The sequence below is a fragment of the Ixodes scapularis genome, unplaced genomic scaffold, assembly GCF_016920785.2.
Source record: "Ixodes scapularis isolate PalLabHiFi unplaced genomic scaffold, ASM1692078v2 PGA_scaffold1__304_contigs__length_218370807, whole genome shotgun sequence".
Taxonomy (NCBI): domain Eukaryota; kingdom Metazoa; phylum Arthropoda; class Arachnida; order Ixodida; family Ixodidae; genus Ixodes; species Ixodes scapularis.
The window spans coordinates 130991802-131015613 of record NW_024609846.1 but is presented as its reverse complement, the minus strand read 5'-3'; the positions used below and the strand labels follow the sequence as shown (position 1 = coordinate 131015613).

Below are 23812 nucleotides of genomic sequence, written 5' to 3'. Positions count from 1 at the left end.
CTTCTGAATTCCGTGTTCATTATTGTGGCTGTTTGGGACCAGGCGGAACTTGGCGGTGCTTTTTCCATTCTGACCTTAGTTCGGACAGCTTCGTACCCATAGAAAAACCCACTAGCTTCTCTACATAATCCCACTCCTCAAAAGCACAAAAAAAAAGAAAAAAAATTGTGTGTATGTTTATACAGTCAGAAGTTAGCTTGCCTCAGTGGGCGTCTGCTGTCTCAGCTGTAGAGTAATTTAGCCAGCGCGTATACAACCGCTAGCCTGGGGTCTTTAACGCGCACCACGCAGTAGTGATACACAACCGCACGCCGGTATGATGCTCATCCAGATCGAAACGGGCAGGGGCGGGGATCCACTCCTTCTCCTTGCTTCCCTTGAGGCACTGACAAATAAAAATGAAAGGTAGGGTCAATTATGTTAACGTAATATACTTCTAACACGTAGCATGAGTGCTGGCAAGATATTTGCTGCCTTCAATCTAGATAAACTTGTAAATTTACATGCTAAATAACAAGTAACTTAAAAGCTGAAATACATTTCGATGGAACTACAAAAACCGAAGACTATCTCTGCAAATATAGTGCTATCTAGTATACCATAATTGAGTAGAATCGGATTACAGCGTCCCCCTTACAAAGACTGGAGCAAAACAAGTATAGACTCTGCCGTGCCACTACAACAGAAACAATGGTATTGTGATCTCGTGGAGATCAGTTCGGAAAAATTGTGACAGTCTTTGGCACGACAAATATGCCAATGTCATTATTCATTTTTGCATATTCTACGGTGAGAGTGCAGGGAAACAATCACACACCAGGTACTTAGAAAGACAAGCACACGGGCTGAACGTATAACTCTTGTGTATTCGACTACTTCATTCTTCTCTTCAACGTCTAGGTGGACATTCCAGATCGTGATACGCAGAAGTGCCACACGAAAAACAGGGATGGGGTGAGGTATGTCTAACACTATATACTTACACTGAACAAAATATAGATACCAAAAACTGGCGAGACACTACCTTAATAGACCCTTTCCGAAATTCAGTCTGGCCACTTTGATCACTATCATCATCTGTGGAACGGTATCTGTGCCATACGAATGGCGGCCTTCTAGTGACTGATAAAGGAAGACGTTGAAGATGCTCCTAAGCGGATATTGCGAGGCCTGTACGTTCGGGGGTCAGTACGAAGCGAAGTAGGGCTGGAACACAAGAGCTACGTAAGCGTTTATTTCTAATTGCTCAGATTCAGTCAATCTGTCGTGGCACACAATCGGCTTTAAAGCACTTTGGTGTATAGAATTTTCTCGAGGCATCTCAGTGGGTTGGAGCTTTGTTCTGAATGCACGTTCTTGGTCACCATCGACCTGAAAGTGATCGAGAAAGAACTCACACTGAACAATTCCTCGCGTGCCGTCGACTTGCGAAAGTGACGGTGCCGATACAAGTTCATTTCCGCCATTGATAGGGCAAAACCTAAACTGCTTTACGAACCACCAGATGGCACTGAATTTCTGAAAGGGTCTATTGAGGACATGCATGTACATTTCCCTAGAAGCTTGTAATTAATACTTGAAAGCCTCTAAAAAACACCAGTAGGAAGGGAATAAATGCTTCACCATTTAAAGCAGCCTGAGTGTTTCTGGAGGTGTGAAATTCGTTACACGTGCGTTGGATCATACAAAACACGTGTACAGCAAATGATCTTTAGAGCTCGACATTTTGCGAGAAATAAATGCCAGCGTCAAAAATTATTTCGCGGGCACAAATTCTTGCGATCGGAAGTGGTATGCTATGCATTAATCACCATGGGGTGATTAATGCATAGCATTAATCACCCCATGGTGATTTTTTTCTGGGTACGAACTGCGAAAATGAAGGCGTCTGCAGACGACTGGGGCGGCGAAAGATACGGACTTGCTCGATCAATCAATCGCTGTTTTTGTCGGGTCCAGCTCTCAGCACGCAAGTACGGAGAGTGGCGTCGGCAATGGAGGGGCACCGCGCTCTTCCAGACATTCTAGCTTACCAGTAAACAATACGGCGGAGGGAGGAAATCAACCCACCCCCCCTCCTCTTCCGCCTTTGCCTTCCCCCCCCCCCCCCCCCCCCCCCCCCAAATCCGTCTCCCAAAGAGTTCCGCCGCAACTGATCCCTCTGCATCTGGGAAAAAAGAAAAACAGCCTCGCATAACACCATTCGAGCACAATTAGTAATACTGGTAAAAGCACGCGATCTACAGACAATAACAAGCCTTCTGAACGCAGGAAGTAATCTAGCCCAAACGAACAAAACACGAACTTACTTCGATCCCGTGCCATGATCTTGGCTGTTGCGCAGATTTGACGTAGTTCCACGTCCCACAGTCGCTTCCGTCTTTGTCGGACACATTTGAAACTAAGGCAAACTCCACGCATCACCACTAATCGGGTAATTGGACCGTTACCCGGTCGTGAACACAGGCATTCAAACGCACACGGCCGGCGAAACGTGCGAAACATAGGCCGTTGCTTCGATGAGATTGCAATCGTATCTTCAACACGTTTGAAATAAAACGATCAGGAAACCGCACTATAAAACTTATAAAAAACACAGCAATAATAAATTATTGCAAATGTCAATTTTGTCACAATATTATAAATAAGTCCTGAACATGTTGCAAAATAACAAGTACGAAACTAAGCCTACGATAGGAAAAAAACAACGAGGTAGAGGGGCTTAGAGCGATAAACCGGGGTTCCGGTCTGCACTCGAAAGTGACCCCCATAAGGAGGCTGCCATTGTACGCAAATTTGACCACACGTCACATGACCAAACCAAATACGTGACGTCAGAGGAAAGATGGCAGCGTCCATGCAGCGGCTGGTCCCAGCTGGGCCGGAGCTTGTCGGATGCTTTGTTGGTTGTCGTTCGTCTCGGCGAGTTGATTTCAGACGCGAAGCCGTCATATGAGGCCGGTCGAAAGCGAGTTCAGAGTTCAGCGTGGTGTTTGACGTAGGTATAACGTGAAAATACGGAGAAACGGTGTGCATTTCGCTAGTGACCGACCGGGATATTGCCACGGAAGAGACAATCTGACCTACGTTGCTCGGACCTCGGATTGATTCGGATACCGCTAGGATAAAATTTAAGGCGACGTTTCTGTGCTCTCGTTGACCATCGGAATCTTCGAGGTTTGCAGTGAAGCGTGTGAAATATATTTGGATACACAGTTTAGCGACGGAAATTGCGTGGGCCGTGCTTGGCGGTGTGCAATCGCGGTGCAGCTTCGATCAAATGACCCAGGGCTCACTTCGGTTGTGCGGCGCACCGGAAGGCTGCCTTGAAGCTTGTAGTTCCCGTGCCGTGCTGAATGATGCTGTGCTGCTTACAAATTGTTCCGGCGTAGAAGTGCACTTTCACGGAGCACAGGTGTGCGGCGCACCGAAGAGCTGCCTTCAAGCTGGTAGTTCCTGTGCCATGCTTTAGGTGATGCTGTGCTGCTTCCGAAATTGTTCCGGCGTAGACGTGCACTTTCACGGAGCACAGGTGTTGCAGTTGGTATTGATCCCGCTGGTCTGTCGCACGTTTCGTCAACACAAACGTTTCATCCACACTCGTTACGCGAATTGCAAGCTGTCCGGACATTTCACCGAGCGCGTTACGTACCCAGCTCACGCCGCTTTGTGGCAACAGTCTGCAGTGGCTCATTACCAGAAAAGTGGTCCCACATCCATTTCAGTTCAGTTTGTCCACGGCAGTCGCCAAACCCCGAAGGAGAGGATTTATTCGGACAGAATGCCACTAAAGCAATGCAGCTTCTTCAGTGGTCAGGATAGATTCTCTTCTGCTAGTTTTGTTATACTGTCACGGATCCTTGTTCCAGTCCTATCTTCTATCAATATTCACTATTCTGGGACACTGCAGGTCATGCTCAGCTGTAATCGTATGTTCAGGTGGAGGTGCTGGGCACTTTACCCGTAGCCCTTCACTCTGTGTGAACCCGGCGGCTCTTCAGCCGAGTTACCCGATAATGGGACACGGCTGGCGGACTATTCTGCGTCTTATACCCCTGTCGAGCCGTAGGCAAAGTCCTGACCCGAGCCTGGCAGAACAACCGCAAGACGACCGAGTCCCACAAGGAGTAACCTCGGAAATACACCACGAAGCACCTGAAATCCGAGCCAGTTGCTGCTACCAGGAAAAACCACCGGAATTCGGTCTCCTGTCAGAAAATCCGAAGCTGACTAAGCCAACAATGACAAACCTGTAGCAGCAAACCGTGTCCCCTCCCACCATTGTTTCCATGCCCGTCGCAAATCACACTCCGACGCTTTTTCACGCAAGCTGTATGAAGACGTCAAGGACTGGATTGAACAATATGACAGTGTCGCCCGCCACATTGGGTGGACAGACAACCAGCTCCTGCAGAACCTATACTTCTCGAGGAAGCAACTGCCGGCGCTGGTCTGAGAACCATGGATCCTCCTTAACGTCATGGGAAGTTTGCAAGATCAAGCTGAAGCGCGCATCCGACAGCCAACATCAACGAAAGAGAGCCGCATTCTTGATTCTGTCCAGGACACTGCCCTAATGAGAGCGCCACCACACTCGTGGAGGATGTTTTGCGCTTGATCGAGCGCCCACGCCCACGCCGACCTTGATGCTACAGAAGACAAGAACCTAAGAATCCCATGCGCCTCACGTGAGGGACAACACCTTCGGCAGCCTTGTCCGCAACCCCCCAACAACAGTCGAAGTGTTCATATCACTGAGGCTTCCAACATGGAATGTGCACTGCATGCCCGAGCCTGCCACTATGAACAACTTCCCGGTGTCTCGACACTCGAGTTGTCCAGCTACTACTTCGACGCCAGCCTCCCAGGCATCCCCGACATCACCCACGACGTTGTCTGGGAGGAGATCAGGAAGCTACTTCCTGCCATCAGTTGCCCGGCTTTTATTTTGATTGCCGAGATTGTTTCGGAACAAGTTTGACAGGTATTTCAACCGAGACTTCTGCGAGCGAAACGGCATCTGACAAACCAAGGGCAACTTACGCCACATTGGCACGACGACCGCCACCGGCTGCCCCAATTAGTATTCAATGCCAATTCAATGAGACACTCTAACGCCGAAGCATTCCCGACATCATGTGTAGGACTGTGCTCAACAAAGTACACCGAGGGAAACGTAGGTGATGCGAATGTGCGACCAAAAACCACTTTGCTACCACTGCATGAAGCCGACCATGTCTACCAAAGCAGCCCGTACCAATGAATTGGTCGGCGAGGGTTCGTGCCAAACGACCCTCGATTACGTCTCAAAAGCGACCACGGGAGATTAAGGATTACCTTCGGCGAACTTTGTCCCTGATGCCGAAGGTGCTGAATCGAAGATTCTGAATCCCTGATTACCCCAAAGCTCCTCATGTCCATCACCTCAACAAGAGGTAAGCACGACAAAGCAGGTGAGCGGCGATGCAGTGACAGTGGATTTGGTGTCGGTTGTCGTCCAAGGACAATACCTAAAAATTTGCTGACACCAATTTTCTGTGTCCACTCCACGAAGCACACTATTTCCAACTTTGAGGGAGAATGCCCCTGAGTGACTTGAAGGAATAGAATGGTTGGTTGCTCTCAAAAGTGAACTGCAAGCATCACCAGACTTGGATAGCAAACAAAAATTGTTGCCAGCTTTCAAGTCAACGGTACAGCAAAAAGCACAGCCACGTAAGCAATACATGCCCGAGCTTGCTACATTGATGCCGAAAACTACCAGGAAAATTTTCGGATTAGAAGCCAGCCCTGCAGCTTCAGTGCACATGACGTATGATTACAAGACAGCATCAGTCGGTCAAAGTTGCCACTCGACCAACCGAACACCGACGTGCCAGGAGCGTCATCCGACAACAAGGTCCACAGGTGCTACGACTGAACGCCTGACACGAGACTGTCGCAGAAAGAACTCGTTATGGAACCATTTACTAAGAATCAATAAATATGTAATCAAGTGGAAATAAACATATTTGATACACTAACCAGATAAACATATTTCCGCTTGCCTTCATGCCTTGAGAGTCTACACACCGAGAATTGTGTCCATTGCACGCTCTGGACCTTACGAGGACACTCGCTTCTCTGACCCTTCAATATTAATTAAGGGGTCATACCAGACTGGCAGACTTCTTGCAAGGGGCTGCACTCGTTCAACCTTTCCTGAACATGTGGTGCATCCGAAAACCAACTCCAGTAATGTGAAAATGTTATTTATTAATTTATTCCTTCCAGGGGCCTTCGTAGGCATTGCAGAGAGGATACTTAAAACTACACGCATGATAATAGCATTAAAGCACACTGCTGTAACTTGTTAATTGGAAAAATAAACACACCTCTGAGCATATAGTTTAATAGTATGTGTTGATGCATTGTTATGTAGCATGACACTTCCTATATGTATGACACAATAGACCCTTTGCAGAACCTTATCAAGCAACACAACCGTCACAATTTTTTTCGGCGCAAAGCACACGAATGGGCCCCAGTTCACGTCGAACGCCAATGCAGCATTCGAGTCCAATAGGTGCCGAGCCGAATTCACAGGGATGGCGGACATAACATTCTTGTCGAACAAATACCCAAAGTATGAAAGCCTGGGGTAATTACAGTAGTAGCTACTGTAATTTGTTTCATCAGAATTTGGCAGACGGCAAAGGCTACGGTCTCGGTGAGTCAATACACACATTGGAGAGAGGCACATGACAGCATATCACCAGAATGCTCGTCTGCACAGATTTGTCACATACCTTCGCTCCGTCTCTCTGATTGGCTCGAGGGGGCTGTGGCGGTTGGCCTTTTCCAAGTTACGGTGATGCGAAGTATAGACAGCCCACACTTTTAAAAAGAGTCTATTGAAGAGACCGAAAGGAATGGCAGTCAACATTTTTCAACAAGACTGCTCTCCAGGAAAGGGATGAACACAAATATGAATCATCTTATCCAGGTAATTAGAACAATTAAATAATTGACCGACTAATACAATGCACTCTTGATGGAAAAGAGCATAGCTGCAATAAATCCTACAAAAAATAAAAAATGCGCAGTTAATCTATGCATGCACCAAAACAGTTGTTCTTATAGCAAGTCGAATAACTTTGAAGCAGGTGCCTGCAACGATTTATTCTTCCCCATACTCAATAAAACGCCATCCTCGTAGCTGAAAATAAGGGTGAACTTCGCACTCACACACACAAAAAAAAAAAAATAGGAAGAAAAGCGATCGAATGTAGAATCGTGGATTAGCACAAAAAATTAAAATCGCAGGAGCTTCCTCGCTAAAAGTTGCTATGGTTGTTCGGTGACGGAGGGCTGAAACAACTTCCCTTAGGACCTAACGCGACGTATACATTTCGCGTAGATTCTCAGATATTTCAACGTTCAAACAAAGCTAAGAGAATGCGAAAATTTCATGTTAAAAGCACTCAAAGTTATATCGATCCTCGGACACATCCCGAAATCCAAGCACCGGTACGGCGATGCAGAGCTGATGCTGTCTCACAGGCGTTAATATCCAGATGATCCAGAGCGATCTTGCGCAAAAACGGTATAAAGTCTCATTCCTTCATATTTTCACATTATACCCGCGTCAGCGACCACGAAGAAGCCCGAAGTCGTCGGAAAGCAGCTGCACATCACGGCTACCACGCACCGAACAAACTCGCATCCGCCAGCTCTGGGCGCTGCCACCTTACCTGTGACGTCACGGCTCTTGGGAGGTCACGTGACGAGTGGTCACATTTGCGTAAAATATGGCGGCAACCGGGGGGGTGCCACTTCCGAACTTCCGGTTTATCACTCTAAGCCCCTCTACCTCGTTGGAAAAAAACAACAAATTCAGCAGACATTGAACCTTCTAGAAAGGAAGCTGAGGACATCCGGGCGGCGGTAGCGTAGCGGGTTGACGCGCTGGTCTCCTGAGCTTGTGGTCATTGGTTCGAATCGCGGTAAACGCTTTTTGTGTTCTTACGTTTTTTTTTCATTTTAAATGTTTTTTCTCACCTTTTTGTAGTCGTTATTTTAAATATTTTTCTCACCTGTTTGTATTCGTTTTTATTTTTAATTTTTTTCTCACCTTTTTGTATTATTTTGTATTATTTTGTATTATTTTTTCTCACTTCTTTGTATCAGTTTTCATTTTAAATATATTTTCTCATTTTTTATTACTTTTTATTATTTTAAATATTTTTCTCTCACCTTTTTTAATTCATTTTTATTATTTTAAAACTTTTCTCGCCTCTGTGTATTAGTTTTTATTATTTTAAATATTTTCTATGTTTATGCTGTCGTCGGCACCCTTCTTCAGGGTAACAATCATGCAGAAGGTGAAAGTAAAAAGTGCGAGCCCATATTTGAATTGATTCAATTCAGAAAACCTGGCCCTCTTGTTTTGCCAGGATGATTCGCTCCCTCCGTGCTAATAGGTGGGTTAGTGTAGTAGGCAAACAGCGCAAGTTCTTTCAACGAAGAAATAAAATTAATACTAATGGGTACATTTAGAGCAAAATGGGAAAATGTAAGTGGTAAAACTGCCACAGTGATGAAGCCAAAGTTTGTCATGAAAGCGGTCCATCTTCACCCACTATTGAAACAAAAATGCCGCCGTTTTAAGGCAGTAATTTAGTTGAGCTCATCGCTCATAAGCATATCTCTGATTTTTCTGAGTTCCGGAAAGTAGTATTTAATTTTGTTCTGGTAGATCAGCGCTATCCCATGCGTGCCGCCAGGTCTTACTTATACAGGTTGCGCTCCACAGTTTTACTTATTGTTTGGCCTAAACACTTCTTTATTCCTGAGATTCAAGTACAGCGCGGATAATTAAACTAGCTTTCAGAAATGCTATCGTTCGGCATTGTGACATTTATTTTTCGTAGTGTCAAGGGGTCACATTCACAAACCCAGCAGTGTGTACATCCACAACGCATTGGTGTTTCTCGCTTTTTTTTACTAACGAAAAAGAGTTTTTATATTCGCGTTCCTCTGGTAAGGTATGTCGTATAACATAAGCTATTATGTTGAGACGTCGCCTCCTTGTGGCCTCTTCTCTTCTCGTCCCTTTTCCGAAATACCCCAGTCTCGGGTTAAACAAAACTATGATAAGCTATTAAAGAGACAGATATCGTTTGGCTATGTGAACATTTAAAATATTTCTCTTAGATGATCGTAACTACCACATAAAACAGTCGATTCCTGCCCTAAATAGCGTATTTTAACACTAGACTAAAATCACCAATAACATGATCCCTCAAGAGATTTATGTACCTCTCGTAGCGTCATAAGCAATAAACACATCTCTTACTTTTCTAGTTTCTGGAAAGTAATGTTTATTATTGTTTTGTAGCTGAAAGCGCGTGCTCAATCATGCCACGTCTTTTTTCTTTTTTCATTCGAGGCTCCGCTATACCGTTTTTATTATTTATCAGAGCCAAACACGTGTGTATAACGCCAGACCTTAAGTATAGTACATCAAATTAAACTAAATTCCTGAAAAAAGTGTCGTTCGGCGTTGTAAAATTTAATTTTCGTGGCGTAGGGGGTCAGATTCTCAAATCCTGGACTGCAAATTTTCCTCACGGCATTGTTTTTTCTTTCGCATTTTCGCGATAAAACACGTCAGCCTTGACATGGTGGGATCAAATACGCCAGCGTCGGCGATCATTTATGAAGGATTGATCAACGCAAACATTTCCACTCGCTACATATGAATCGTCGCAGTTTGTCGGAATCTCAATGACGTGACTGCATAGTGAAAAAGTAAAAAAAAAAAAAAAAATAGAACGATGCCGGTCAGTAAACGGAAGTTCCCGGGGCTCGTCAGCCTGCGAACAGCAAAGCGCCGATGTCGGCCAGTCACTGAACTTCCATATAAATACTGCCCATCAAAGACAGCAAAATACCGATGCCGGCCAGTTACTGAACTTCCATGTAAATACTGGCCATCAAAGACAGCAAAATACCGGTGCCGGCCAGTTACTGAACTTCGTAAATACCGGCCATCAAATACAGCAAAATACCGATGCCGGCCAGTTACTGGAACCTCCATGGAAAGACTAGCCAGCAAAGACAGCAAAAACCCGATGCCGGCCAGTCACTGTAACTTCTACGGCTGGACTGGCCAATGAGCAAGACGAAACCCCGACGCCGGCCGGTGCCGGTAGCTCCCCGGTGCCCATGGCCAGGCGCTGCCATCCTGTTACCACGGGCGGGCCGGCGTAGTCTCGATGTCCCGATACCGGCCGACGCGGAGTGCTACCTGCATCTACATGTTGACTGGCACCATATAGTGCCATATACAGGAGTATCAGGCATCCTATACACCTTTTCCGCGTAGTCGTCGCCATCTTGCGTGTTGCAGCGACAGCCGCGCCGTCTGGCGTACGGTTGTTGTGCGCCCATTTTGGTATGCGGAGAGCAGCGTTGTTCCTAGCTCCCGCGTTGTCCCCATTGACCCCGTGCATCGTATCTTCATTGTTTTCCCTTTAGTGAGTTCTTAATTTGTTTGTTATTGAAAGTGTGGATTATTCTTGTGTTCTGGCGTGTTTATTCGCCTTCATGGCGCCCGTTGTTGCGTCAACAGCGCCGAAAGGTTCGTCGCCAGCGTCGCCGGTAATCGAAATCGGAGGCATGTTCACTTCTCCTGAGGACGTTTACCAGTGTTTACTCTTCGCGTGTTGTCGTTTGTGAAGAATGACAGCCTTCTGCGAATGACTAACGGAGGGTTTCTATGCGCGAGCGAGGGCGACCCTGGGCATAGAAGTATCGTCGTTTAATCGTAGAAATACTCACAATGGGAGTTGGCGACGCGGGCCGAACGGTTTATTGTTATGGTGCACCGTCGAGGTACGATCGCTAGTTACCGGGACATCTCTACTTCGTATGACGCCCGGATGCGTCGGAACTATTCAGGAGATGGGGGTGAAGGGGGGGGGGGGGGGGGGAGGGGGAGGGAGGGAGGGAGGGCGACGACGATTTTGCGCCCTCTTTTCGTATTGTTTCCATTAACGTATTTTAACGGGCGTCGCTACCGAGCAACACACAAAATTATAGTGCACATCCTCGTAGGAATGAACGGAATGAAAAACAAAACATAGCCAATAACAATCATTACACCCGGGGTCTTACATTTGCACCACAAGCTGCAAAATTCGTTCTACACTTGACTTGTCGAGGCCTATTACTGCACTTGTAGATGTCCGTTTCTATACTGCCTATTTGCTTTTTTTATGTGCTGATATTGCATCGCTTCCCCGCTGATATCAGCGAGGAAGAGATGCAAAGTGTTTACGTTACAGCCGCATTTGCTTTGCGACTTCTTGTGTTCGATGCACAATTTTTCGCGCGCTATCTTCCGTTTTCGGAAATTGCTGCTGCTGCCAACGACTGCGCAGTGGCAGCCCGATGACCAAATATGCGCGGACATGATACATCGACGTATTAACCCACCTTATTACAACTCACTTCGCTGTCAAGGGCTTCAAAACCCATTTAACGCGCACCACTTCAGCATCTTGCCAGCCGGCTAGGCCTGCTCCCGCATACCGGAAGTGTTAGAACCGGAAGAACTATTCCCGCTGTGCGCCGAGTGGCCGAGTCGCCGAGTCGAGGCTACGCACGTTACGCGCTGGGTCGAGGTTAGACGGAAAAGGTCTATACTGTTATATATGGCAGCCACTGGTACCATATATGACTTTATCTGGCATTATATGTCGTCATATATGGTGTCGCCTTACCATATCTGCCTTGATTTCAGCCCTTATATGGCAATATATGACCGTATATGTCTACTTATATGCCCATATACGGCCCTATATTAAACATATCTGGGCCATATATGACATTTCTGTAAGGGGTGGCCCGTACTGAGTACAAGAGATTTTCTCCCCACTCGTGTACAAGCTGACAAACTTGCGATCAAGAAACGTCGGTGGGCCGGTGCATGTGTGCGATCTGAAACCCTACCATGAGGGGGAAAACGGGGCCAACGAGCAAACTCAGCCCCCGCAGAAACATGCACATGCAGCGCGAGACGACGCCAGCAGCGAGCGACAGGCGCCCCGCTACAATCTGCGCAGACGGAGGAACTAATATTCGAAGTTTTCGTAGAGGCAGCCCCTGTAAGTGGCGAAATGTCACATTAAGGGAAGTGCAAAGCACAATACACCTGCTGCCTTCGCGAACAAGCCAGACACCATTTGTTTACTGGCAAGCAGTGACCCAAATACGTAACCTCAGCGTTCGCTCCCGGATCAACCCGTTTAGCCGGCCGCGGACCAAACCAGCAACCCGTCGTTTTCGTGGGCCGTCGGGATCCTATTCCGGTCAGGGACTGCCGGCTCATCATCTTCGGGACCCGCGCCGCGGTCGGAAAGATCGCCTACCAGGGACCAGCTTTTCCCGTTCGTCCCATAACAAGTCCCAAGGGCCCCAGGGACCTGGCGCAGTTCGCCCAGCAGGGCTCGTAGGGCACGCACTACATCGGCAGCCGAGGGAGTAATCCACCGGGACCTGGCCGCCCGCAACGTGCTCGTCGACAAACACGGCTGCTGGGTCGCCGACGTCGGACTCTCCAGGAGCACTGGGACCCCCAGACGGACGACTACCACCTAAGGTCCAAGGGCGCCCTCCCGGTGCGGTGGATGGCTCCGGAGTGCTGATACCTTCAGGTATTCACCTCCAAGTCCGACGTCTGGGCGTTCGGCGGAATGCTGCTGTGGGACATTCGTCACCTTGGGCTCGACGCCTACCCCGGCCTGGGCGCTCAGGAGGTGATCCGTTACGTGCGCGGCGGTCACGTGTTGAAGAAGCCGACCGACTACCGCTGGGAGCTGTGCCGCGTGGTGAGGGCCTGCTGGACGACTTCTTGGACCTTGAACGTATGAGCGGGGCTGTTGCTTTCCGTGTAGTTGCAGCCGCTGGTGTCCTTTTCCTTTTTTTATTATTTTAGTCTTGTGTGTTTGTGTTGGTCCACCCGTTTGCGGGTGACTATTGGCTAAGGAGGGGCGAGTGTGGGGATTGTGATCCCTCAACATTCTGTCGCGTCAGCGTTTTGGCGCGCCGTGACGGCCGCGCTGGCGTAGCGAGAGGTTACCACTGTGAGTGGCTTCCTCCTCTCCCCCTTTGGGGCGATTTCCGTAACGAACCCCCGCACAAAGGAGATCGACGTGTCGCTCCTTGATTGGCCACTTCGCCCCCGCCGTTATCTTAAAACCAGCGGACAGCAGGATCTCGCTTCTCTCTTCTTCCTGGGATTCGGCGGCGGCGACAACGGGGAACCGTCCGGCGCACCGGTGAGCGCTTTCCCCGTCCTTTGTACCTTTGTGAACGACCGTTCGGTCGTGGGCGATCTCCACACCGACGGCGTTCACGAGCTTATAACCACTGTTTTGTTGTTACTTGTTTCATTGTAAATAAACAGAGTTTATCACCGTTACCAACGTGACTGGTGTCTGTTTGCGCTCAACGAGCAGCATGCCACGCGAGTACGAACCCGCTTCGCGGTAGAACGTCTCGCCGCGAACGAGGTACTCCCAAAGGCAGTGGCCCTAAGGAAAACCACAATATATATATATTGTGGTATTCTCACTCACCGCTTGTCCGGAGGAAGGGGCCAAGTCATGATGGAGACATGTTTATTCTTCGAGCCCGGTGTTCGGTGGCTTGCGCCGCCATGGCTCAACTGTCCTGTCCCCCCGTCACGCGCCTCGCGCCCCGCGCTGTGGCCCCGCGCTCGTTTCTCCCGCGCCGTCCGCATCGTCGCCGAAGTTCTCAGTGTCCAAAATCCCCACATCTTCCCCCCTTTCTGGATTGCTCATGTATCACAAAATCAGCAGGCAGTTCATTACTTCAGACGTTTGCACCAACCCTACTTCGCGGGGCAGAACACCTCACAAATATGATTAACTTCATGTAGCCAATAACCGGGTCCACATCTTAAAATTAAGAAAAAGGGACAATAACAAAGTATCGGTCTGCTTTCCTGCCGGTCTCTCCCGAAACGAGCATCGCCAGTAGCGCCGCTTAACTTTAAAAAGTCTTCCAGCTCACACCCCGACTAGCTCGCGTGAAGAGAAAGAACGTATGTCAAAGCAGTCACTTTCGCTTTCCAATAAACACTGATATAAAATTAAGGGGAAAAGAGAGAATAACAAACGGTTTGCCTGTTTTCTGACCAGTCTCCCTTCCCCCAACCGAGCATCATCACTAGCGCCGCTTAACTTAAAAAGTCTTCCAGCTTGCACTACAACTAGATCGGGGGAAAAGGGAGAACTTACGCAAACGCCAGCCCTGTTGCTTTAAAATAAATTAAAATCCAGTGATAAGCCCTGCATTCTATAGCCTTTCCAACCTCCTTGACTGATGTGCCAAAAGCAATACAGGAAGAGCAAAGCGGGAGAACCGGACAGCTTAATCTCATAGCGGATAATTGACGCCTCCCGTGATCGTCTCAATGTTTTCCTACTGGTTCTTGCCTCTCTCGAAGCCTCTCCTTGGCGTCTCTGATCTATTCAGTGTTGCTGTTAAGAGTGCTCCACCGAGATGGCGAAGCACAGCAGAAAGTGAACGTCCGCCGGGGCCATAATTTTGGAGATCGCGGCGCTCGCAGTCAGGGGTCCCTCGCGCAGCCGCCCGTGGACAGCTCGAAGATATTCGCTGCTCCTCTTGCGAAGTCTGGCAGGGCGTTCGACTGGCTGTACAACGGCTGCTGCTCGCAGCAGCCCGAGTACCTGGAGTAGGCCTTTCCAGCAGGGTCCCCCAGGACTTGCCTTGGCCTGGCAGCGGCATCCAAGCAGGCGTCCATCGCGGATGATGTTAATCTCGTCCATCGTGGCTTTGTTTTACCCGGCCCCAGACAAGCAGCGAGCCCCACGTTGCTGCGCCATTTGTGGTATTCTCGCTCACCGCTTGTCCGGAGGAAGGGGCCAAGTCATGATGGAAACGTGTTTATTCTTCGAGCCCGGTGTTCGGTGGCTTGCGCCGCCATGGCTCAACTGTCCTGTCCCCCCGTCACGCGCCTCGCGCCCCGTGCTTTGGCCCCGCGCTCGTTTCTCCCGCGCCGTCCGCATCGTCGCCGAAGTTCTCAGTGTCCAAAATCCCCACAAAATATAGACAATTGCAAGCATGGCGCCACAAGTGGTGCCCCATGCGTGCAAGCGCGTGCAACGCGCGGGTGAACGTAGCTTCGGCAAGCTCGTAATCGCACGGGCGTGCCTGCTCGAACAGAGACATGGCGGCGGCCAGTCGCCCAGCTTGCAATCGTCTATAGATATATTTATATACAACACGGGCTCTTGATTCTCGCAGATGGTGATGATACCGTGTCTCTAAAGCTCATAAACAAAAAATACTACATGTACACGGGACGAGACAAAGAGTGGGAGGATTTCTGGAGCACAAACGAGCACGTACCACGTGACACTAAGCGTCGTACCGCGTTCCACGCGGCGGCGTGTGTTTCCAGAACACCTCCGATTGGATACATTTCGTTTCTTGTGCATTAATAAGACAGGTAGGAAGCGCGAGAAAGCCAAGGTTGAGTGGTGTAGGTTGTGGTCGAGGGGAGAAAGAAGAAGACGCCGCTTCGAACGGACGCGTTTTCATGTTCTCCGTTGCAAGTCAACAATCGGCCCCAGGCCGAGGAAACCCTTCTCCTTCTGGTTCATATGCAAACAACGACTTTCAAACGATGCAACCGGTCAACGCTGCAGCCGCACCCGCGGCCCCAGGAAAAAGCCAAGCTCAGGCGACTAGCCAAGATGAGTATCGAATCCTACTTCCACGGTTTCCTCCAGGAAGCTTGTGCATCAATTCTGTTTTTCTTCATGCCGACATGTTGGGCAGGCCCTACCGTGCAATTGATTTTCACGACGGACTCAAAGACGCCATCGAACTCCGAGAAGTGTTGTCCCTTGGACAGTTCCAAATGAGCCACGTTTGGATGGTTACGCTAGTGAGTTCTGAAGCCGCGGAGAAGCTCAAAGCAGCAAATGGACTGACGGTGAAGGGCAAAAAGTGCATGGTCATCGACCCGAACTCAAAAGACGTTAAGCTCAAGCTCCTTTGGCTTCCGTCCTACTTAGAAGATAAGAAGATTGCTGAAGCATTGTCGCCATTTGGAACCGTGCGTAGCGTCTCGAGAGAAAAGTGGCGCGTGCCAGGCATGGAAAACATGGAAACGCTGAACAGAGAGGTCTGTCTGACTCTTCACGACATGGCGACATCGGAAGATATTCCCCATCTGCTCCGAGTTGCCGGCATACAGTCCCTTCTGGTCATGTCCGGGCGACCACCCTTGTGTCTGAGATGCAAGAAAGTTGGTCACATACGCAGGCAGTGTCGCACCCCAAAGTGTGCGAGTTGCAACAGATTTGGACACGAAAGTGACGAGTGCTACTCCAGCTATGCAGCCGTGCTACGGGGCTCTGGCACAGAACCAGATGCCAACCAAGAGTTCATGGATATCTCCGAAGTCGTAGACGCCACTGGAGAGGTTCTCCCAACTCAAGCCTGGCCTGTAGAGACCGGACCTCCTATTTCCGATAAGAACGAAGATCCAGCTGTCAAGGAAGTCTCAGAAACACCACAAACCAGCTTGGAGACAGAGAACGAAGGAGAAGACTTGCAGGAAAGCGGGGACAAAAATACCCCGCTACCACGGAAGTTAACTCAGCAGCCTGCAGATCTTGCTGAGAAGCCGACGACGTCAGAAGGCAATGACGACCTACCGGACTCAATGGACGTGACCAAAAACAGTTCCAAGGACACTAACGACACCAAACGAAAACAAGATGCACCGCCTGACACCACCGCCGCGAGTAAGCGGAAACCTACCTTGCACCCAAGCTGCTAGTGTTTAAACCCAAATCCATAGCCCCTCTTCTCTCCCTCCCCTCCTTCTCCATCTCCCCCTCCCCCTTTCTCTCCTCCTTCCATTCTAGTTGATGGCCCTCGTTTTGCAACACTAAATGTTAGAGGCTTTAATTCTAGAAAAAAACAATATCAACTGAAACGTTTACTTGAAGATAAGGAGGTTGACTTCCTGGCCGTACAAGAAACAAAGCTCTCAACAGATGAACCGGTAGAGCGTGCCCTGCAGCATTTTCTGCGTGTCTATGAAGTATGTGTCAGTCACGCTGTTGGTCACTCTGGGGGCTGTTTACTGTTTATTAAGAAGTCTTTCCAACTGTCTAAATTAATGGTCACCACAGACCTCTGTGGCCGCTTCGTTATGTGCGACTTTCAAGTCTCTGACATAAGGTGGAGAATTATATGTATTTACGCTCCGAATGAGGTTAATAGCAGAATTGTATTTTTTAATAACCTGCGCCCATATTTAATTTCAGATAGAATGTTAGTTCTTTTAGGAGATTTTAATTGTGTTTGCAACGAAGCAGATAGAACTCTGTTTAAACCGCGAATTGACCGAAGCGGACGTCTACTGCTGGACATAGTTGACGAACGAAATCTTTTTGATGTTGCCCCTTTCCAGCTGGAAGAAAACCACCCGCAATTTACACATTTTCAGAACTCCTCTCACGCGAGGTTAAACAGAATATACTGTTCTGTAGACCTAATTAACACTTTAGGTGGTTATGTGGTAGAACCAGTATCTTTTACAGATCACTGAATGGTATTAGTAACTGTTGGGAAGAAACGAAGAAAAAAGAATATAAATTGGAAGTTATGGAAACTAAATGTTCAATTATTAAAAGATAAAGTCTTTGTAGCCAGCACGAAAGATCTAATTAAGCAGATAGGAGAAACAACCGAACATGTATTTGTTAAATGGGAGCTCCTTAAACAAGAACTAAAACAGCTAGCAATTGAGAGAGGTACCATTATTAAATTTCAGAAGGCTGAGACAGAAAAAACATTGCTACGTAATTTGCGTGTTCTGGTAGAACTAGAATGCCAAAGTCCTGGGCAATGTTTGGAAGATATAACTCGAACGAAAGCCGAGTTGGACAAATTTCACCACGAGCGTTATCAAGGCGCGCTTGTGCGCGCCCGTGCTGAAAAATTTTGCTTAGGAGAACAGCCAACGAAAAGGGCAATGGAGGAGGAGAAACGGTATGCGATATCTAAAGAAATTCATAAAATAGAACAGAACAGCCTTATCGTTACAGATAAAGAAACTATAGCACATGTCTTTTTTGAACACTACCAAAATATATTCGGCAATTGTCGTGCCTCGACAGATAACGAATATCTAGATAAACTAGTCTCTTTGTTGCCTCAATTAAAGAAAGGCTGCAAACAAGAAATTGAGACCCCTTCACCCTAGATGAAGTAGAAAAAACAGTGAATGCCCTTCCAAGAAGTAAAACGCCAGGGCCAGACGGCATCCCTGCAGAGTTTTATCAACTACAAAAAGACACTTTATGTCCCATACTGCTTGAGATTTTTCAAGAGGCCTACAAAACCAAGAGTCTTCCCCCCTCATTTTTGCGAACGCATACTATACTTATTCCCAAAACCGAGGACAAACACAAACTATTACAAGTGACCGGCTATCGGCCCATAACGTTAGGTAATGTGGATTATAAGATTTTTGCTAAACTCTTGACAAATAGATTACAAAGTGTCATTGGCGGTCTCGTTGGAGATCACCAGACTTGCGGGATTCGCGGACGGGCCATTCAAACAAATGTACACATTGTGAGAAGTGTGTTAGAGTGTGTGACCAACAGTAGTGATCAGATTGCAATGGTCCAAGTTGATCTGGCGAAAGCTTTCGACCGTGTCAGTCATCATGTTCTTTTCAAAATTTTGTCTCATATTGGTGTTGGGGATATTCTACTTCAAGGTGTACAAATGTCTTACAGTAACTGTTCCACACGCTTAGTCATAAATAACGAAGTCACAGCAAGTATCCAAGTCCGTTCCTCAGTTCGACAGGGCTGTCCCTTATCGCCTTTACTTTTCACTTTATATCTTGAACCCTTATGCCAAAGTATACTGAGAAGTGAGAAACTTCAAGGCTTCACCCTGTGCAACACCGAAGTCAAAGTACTGGCGTATGCAGATGATGTCGCTTACTTCTGCAAAGACAAGAACAGTGTGTCCCATGCTATGGAACTCACACACAGGTTTTGCGAGGCCACTGGAGCCTCAGTGAACCTAGAAAAGTGCCGAGGTTTCTGGCATGGAGCCTGGGCCACGATGCCAGAACAATACGAAGGCATCCAGTGGAGTTGCACTCCGTGTGACGACCTAGGTGTGCCCTTGAGGCACTTCCAGAATAACAAATCCTGCTGGTCCGGAATTGCGACTGGCTTGGAGAAACGAGCCAAGAACTGGACCCACAAAAATTTGTCCATTTTTGCACGTTCGACAGTCTGCAACATTTTTTTTAGCGGCGAAGTTGTGGTATGTCCTGCAAGTACTGCACTGTGCAAGGATAAATATACAGAAGTTGCACAGGGTGTTTAGTGTTCTTGTCTGGAAGTCCTGCTGGGAACCCATGCGTCGTGATAACTTGTTTGGACGTGTATCAGAGGGGGGACTAGGCCTTCCTCATTTGTTTATTCGCCAATTGGTTTCGCGATTTCTTTTCTTACGAGACCAGGAACATCCTTTTCTTCGAGATGTTATTCAGAACAAGCTGGGATGCTTTCTTGCGGACTTTATTGTGTCCTCCACGAGATATCAAACATGTGCTTTGGTAGGATACCTAAAGGAAGTAGTTGATGCTTATAACTTTTTGTCAGTAAGATTTTCAAGAGATTATCTGACATCTGTAGCATGTAAGAAGTTGACAAGAGATCTTGTAAGTGTCCTCTTTCCAACGCCAGTTTATCGCACTAGTTCGGCGATGGTCCTGACCAAGATGCACTACGCCGGGTGAAAAAAAAATGTGCATCCCCCCGGCGGCAAAAACTTTCTTTTTTAAACTGCACTCTTCGGTATTACCTACCAAGGTATGGCTGCAGGAGAAGGGCCTATATGTTCCGTGGTCAGTAAACTACACATTATGTAAAATGCCAGAAACAGTCGAACACGTATTTATTCACTACTGGGACGCGGTTTTCTTTTGGGACGTTTTGCAGCGCACACTAAAGAAAGACATTGATATTACAACTTACACGATTCGTTTTCTGCCTGTGTCTTCTAAAGATACTTTTCATTTCGATCTGGAGATGCTTGTAGCGTTATACAGCATGTGGAAATCACGTCTTGACATTAGAAATGAGAATTTGTACCCAAAGACTGTGCGCTTACATTTCATTGACCTTGTAACCCGTATCAAAAGTGTCTATGACATTCAGGAAGTAGTTCCGGAATGGTTACCTTTGTTTAGTAGTCTCATAGATATCAAAGAATTTTGACTTAACAAATGACATTGAACCATGCCCGTGAACTGTGAATAAGTGGATTATGTTTATCCTTCCATGCAATAAAGAAAAAAAAAAGTGCTGTAGAGGTTAGCACACCCGACCGGACATTGGCAGGCCCAGAGTTCAAATCCTGGCTCCGCCGTTTTTTGGCTTTCGGGGAGTTCCTGAAAACTTTGATTCTTTGATTCATGGATTAAGTGCGGTTCATTCATCTGCACATATACATCTAAATGTATATACTTGATGAAGAGCGGTCCCCGCTCGAAACGTCGTAATAAACTTCAAATAGTAACTCCGACAGTACGCATTTTCGACTTGTTAACTTTTCCCGGTCCATTGTTTTTATAGTTACCTTACTTCACCTATATATATACATATATATATATATATATATAGGTGAACATATATATACATATGTATACGTCTGGGCGGGGGCTGGGCGACTGAGCCATTGGCTGGTGTTTGGTCTGCTGCTGCGAATGACTGCCTCAACGAGGCGGGTTCACAGGATCATAGCGGCGCCGATGTTCAATGAAGAAGATGAGTATGGCTCCGCACCTCCACCAAGTGTTGAGACGTTGATAAAAGAGATTTAATAGAAGATAGGAGGAAAATGCGACCAGTATGAATCGCGGTACAGCATTCAAGAAGCGCCCGTGCCGAGCGCGCGCTTGGTCAAACCCCTGCCTGTCTGTCCGTCCCACTTCTTCTTCCTTACAATATATATATATTAATATTCTGTGAAAACGGCATTGGCCTATCGCGTTTTTAATGTGGTGATGTTAAGAAATCGCACTATATATATATATATATATATATATATATATATATAAACGAATATGTGCAGATGAATGAACCGTACTGAATCCAATAAATCAAAGAAACAAAGTTTTCAGGAACCCGCCGAAATCCCAAAAACGGCGGAGCCGAGTGCCCGTGTTGTATATATATATATATATGTATATATATATATATATATATATATATATATATATATATATATAGAGAGAGAGAGAGAGAGAGTGGTACCTTGAACAATATATCAACGATATGAACGATATAATATATATATATTCATATATATATATATATATATATAGTGCGATTTCTTAACATCAACACATTAAAAACGCAATAGTTAGGCCAATGCCGTTTTCACAGAATATGTGTAGGGCTCGACGGACATCAGATGAGTAAATAAACGTCACGGTGCGTTGTCTAATAACATTTTTAATTGACAGTGTAATTGACCATGTTGAATTTTCAATTTTAAAGGGGCTATAGATAAACTCTAGCCCAACTGAAACAATTTGCGAAAAGTTGACGAGTTTGAGGTTATTCATAGGTGAAAGTCTGCCTTTCGGCGCCTGTTAAAAAAAGTGAAAACCGTTTACAACTCCCTGTAACGCCGAATTAGAGCGCAGCTCTTGAGGCGGAGGAGGGAAGGGTACTACTGGTGGGAGGGTCGAGTGACCTCGAAGGGGGGGGGGGGGAATCAGGTGACGATGCCGATGCCGATGAAGTCCTCAGTGACGTCACTGATGACGTCCCCAGTAACGATGACGACGCAGATGCCAATGACGTCATCAGTGACGTCACTGATGGTGTCATCAGTGATGATGACGATGACGATGCGGATACCGATGACGTCATCAGAGCCGTCACTGATGACGTCATCAGTGATGATGGCGATGACGATGCGAATGCCAATGACGTCATCAGCGACGTCACTGATGACGCCATCAGTGACGTCACGCGTCCCATAATGCACCGCGCGGTTACGCCGACGGCGACGCCGACGCCGACGCCACTCAAGCAAGAAACGGGCGCCTAAGAGCTGCGCTCTAAAACAACGCGCTGGACAGAGCGCAGGATGTTATGCATGCGTAGTCGCTTCGGACGAACCGTTGGAAGTATGATGCTGGAGAATCCATCAAAGGCACGCCGTAAGAAGTGTGGGCACATTGATACTTTAGACCCACTATCTCCAAACTCCGGTCTAAAAACATGATTTTCCTGTAAGGCACGTCAAATTATGAGGCGCTGGAGAAATGCAGCATTCTGAGTTAAGTCCTTATTTCGAACTCTTTTTGTTCGCCTTCCGCCCATTGAAAAGCATGCGGGAAGGGCCTTAGAACGCACCTGGTATCGCTGCGCCGAGCGTTCTTCCGCAACATTAAGTTCGTCTGCTTTCCTCTCCGTCACCATGGCAACGAACGCCGAATGAATAGAAGCACGCACGGTACCGCCGCGTGAAGCCAGCAACAGCTGACGCCATTTTACGAACGCCGTCTGCTAGCCAAAGATCAATCGCCTCCGCCGGTGCGCTGCTAGCGGAGACAACGAAGCTGAGACACGCCGACGGCGATCGAGCAAACAACCGCGGGACGACTGCAACGGCGGCATTTATTCGGATCAAAGGCCGCCTTCGCCGGTGCGCCGCTAGCAAAGACGACGAAGCTGAGGCACGCCGACGACGAATGGGCGAGCAACAGCACCGCGGGACGACTGCAACGGCGGCATTTATTGGGATGAAAGGGGCGAAATAAGCAAGAACAATTTTTATTTGAATCATAACACCCGATATCCATGTTGGGGACCACATACCTTTGCTGGGTCTTTCCTGTGAACTTTTTATAGAGACACGGGGGTGCCGCATTCAAAACACACCTCCGTTTGAAAAAAATGGGGGACCTGAAAAGGACCGTTTAGACCGCTACCAGAACCTATAACTGACGTAACGAGCACTTGACGAGCGGTTGGCGCATAAGTTGTCTTTATGCATGCAGGCGGGTGACGGGCTCAGCGCAGCGGATCACTCGAAGTCACCGGGGCCGTCAGAATCCTCGCCCTGTCTGCGTCGGGGCTCTAGATTTTGGCGGCCGCGGCGACGAACGACTGGAATCTATCAGTGTTTCCGCGCGCCTTGTCTCTCCTCCAAAACATGAACTTTGCAAGGTGACCAGTGAAATGGTGGCTCTCGCGCCGTCCAGATGGAAGAGAGTTTTTGACGTGGGCCCAGGTGCAATCCACCGTATTGGTGTGCGCACCAGTGTTCGCGTCGACAAAGTGCAGCTTGTGGTTGACGGTGAGGTACGTGAAGCGAGTGTCATCTGCAAGCTTGTGATAGCCAGCCCAACAATCAGTCATTATTCTTGTTCCAGGGCGGACCCACTCGGCTATTAGCCCTTGCAGGGTTTTAGCGTCACGGGTCTCCCCGGGAACAAAAAAGCAGCACCTGCTGCGACGCGCCACACCGCCGAAAACCGACTGGCCAGGCCTTAATTACTCGCGATGGTACTTGTGCCGACCGAACATACTCTCGTCTAGTTCTACAGTCACGCCTTCGCCACCAATCATGTCTGAATGCTTAAAGACGGCATTTACCACAACCTCCCGACAAAGGCTCGCCAAAGGCGAGCCTTTGGCGAGCCTTTGTC

At 47.8% G+C, this 23812-nt stretch overlaps 1 pseudogene; it reads left to right on the top strand.

Moving 5' to 3' along the window:
• The first annotated feature begins 16231 nt into the window (after positions 1 to 16231).
• LOC115332540 lies at positions 16232 to 16906 on the top strand (annotated as a pseudogene).
• The last annotated feature ends 6906 nt before the right edge of the window (positions 16907 to 23812 follow it).